This window comes from Nannospalax galili, unplaced genomic scaffold, assembly GCF_000622305.1.
Source record: "Nannospalax galili isolate Female #2095 unplaced genomic scaffold, S.galili_v1.0 scaffold34, whole genome shotgun sequence".
Classification (NCBI taxonomy): domain Eukaryota; kingdom Metazoa; phylum Chordata; class Mammalia; order Rodentia; family Spalacidae; genus Nannospalax; species Nannospalax galili.
Genome location: NW_008338996.1, coordinates 1660874 through 1662817, shown reverse-complemented (window position 1 = coordinate 1662817; position 1944 = coordinate 1660874). Strand labels below are relative to the sequence as shown.

General features: G+C 44.3%; 1 protein-coding gene across 1 annotated transcript in view; it reads right to left on the bottom strand.

The window, feature by feature from the left end:
• Positions 1-1944, bottom strand: part of LOC103734494 (complement C5-like) — a 109522-nt gene that overhangs the window by 13457 nt on the left and 94121 nt on the right. The gene's annotated exons all lie outside the window — the stretch shown is intronic.

The window sequence follows — 1944 nt, the reverse complement described above, 5'->3', positions numbered from 1 at the left end:
GGAGGGAGGGAGGGAAGGAGGGAGGGAGGGAGGAAGGGAGGAAAGGAGGAAGAGAGGAAGGAAGGGAGGGAGGAAAGAAGGGAGGAAGGGAAGGAAGGAAAGCGGGAAGGAAGGAGAGAGGGAGGGAAGGAGGAAGAAGGAAAGAATGAAGCTTGCTGCCAGGAAACAAAGCTGTGCTTGGTGCTGAAGGAATCCTGAGAGCGGAGAGAGAGGATAGGGCTCAGGATCACAGATGAGTCTGGGAAAGAGGTAAGAGGGAGACAGTAAAAACAACATTCTGTTTCTTGGGATTAATGGTCTTAGTGTACATGGAGTGAAAGAGGTAGTTTAGATATTGGATTGGTTGGGTACCAGAGGCCCTGCCTCTGTCTCTAATGGGGAACTTGGCAGGTTGTATCACCTTTTTGCATATCAGTTTATTTCTGAAACAAGGGGATTTCTTTATCCTCTTTAAAGTCCTTTTCAGCTTGAATCTAGCATACAACCTTATTGATTTTCTAGGTCCACAATGGGCATGTTAGTATCATGTGTGATCATGGGTGTAATGAACAAAATGCCATTCATATAGATGACTGCTGTTGACCACATGAAAAGTTAAGGAGAGAGAAAACAGCAGGGACAAGAGGGGTGAGGGAAAGAAGACGCTTGTGTTGTAGTCAAGGGTCTGCCAAGTATGTATTTTAAAACCAGCACACACTTTCCCAACCATTTTAGGATGTAGTAAGCAGGCTCATGGACTTTAAAGATGGCCATGTCCTAATCCCCGAACCTGTGACGTTATGTAACTCAGTTCAGAATCTGAGACAGAGAGATCTTTGCTGACTACTGAGGTATATTCAATGGAGTCACAAAGGTCTTTATAGAAGAAGGATGAAGTGGGTCAGAGAAGTGGGTGATGATGGAAATGGGTCAGAATCTGAGAGAGCCCGGAGGATGCTGTGGTGTGGGCACTGGAGACAGGGGAGGAGCCTGTGAGCCAAGGAGCAGGAACAGCAGGAAACCGATTCCCCTCTAGGGCCCACAGAAAGGATATGCCCCTGACAGTTCCTTGATTTTAGAATTTTTTTTTTTTACAGAAGTGTAAGATAATAAATTCATATTGTTTTGAGTGGTGAATTTTACAATAACTTCTACCTAGCAGCAATAGGGAACTGACATAGTGGCCAGTTTAGGTTTCTGCCTCAGTTAGCAGATAGTTTGACACTAATAGTTCTCAACACTGGCTGCATTGGATTGTCCTCTGGGGATGGGACCTGAGCTTTGGATGTTTCTGGAAGCTTTGACTTCATTGGGCAGCCTGAACTGAGAACTACTGATTGATAAGGACCAGAGATTTTGCTGGGTGAATGTGACATTTTTTTTCTGAGAATAGGTGTCACTTAGAAGAATTTTTTTGTATTTTTCCCTAATAATCATATCACATCCCTACTATTCTGAAATATCATGGCAGTTTGAATGAGAATGTCTGCCCTTGGCTCCAAATATTCAAACATTTTTTCCCCAGTTGGTGGCTCTGTTTTGGGAGGTCTTAGAAGGTGGGGCCGTGTTGGAGTAATCGCATCACTGGGGGCAGGTTTAGAGAGTTCTTAAGCCTTGCTGGATCTCGAGGTGCTGTCTTGCTTCCTGTGCCTCCTTGAAGATGTGAGCGCTTGGCTTTCTACTCCTGCTCCAGCCACCTCCTGCCGCCATGCCTCCCTGCCATGATGGGCTGTAATCCCCTGGAACTGTAAGCTCAAATAAACTCTTCCTTCTATAAGTTGCTTGGGTCAGTGTTTCTATCACAGCAACAGAAAAGTAACTAATACAAATACCTAAAAAGGTCACTATACTATTTGAGTCAGAGGAAGACAAAAACAGGAGAGAAAACAAGATATGAGCAAAATCAAAGCTGTTCTTGTAGCAAGTCACTACTGAAGAGAACTTGCTGTATTCTGCATTAAAAAA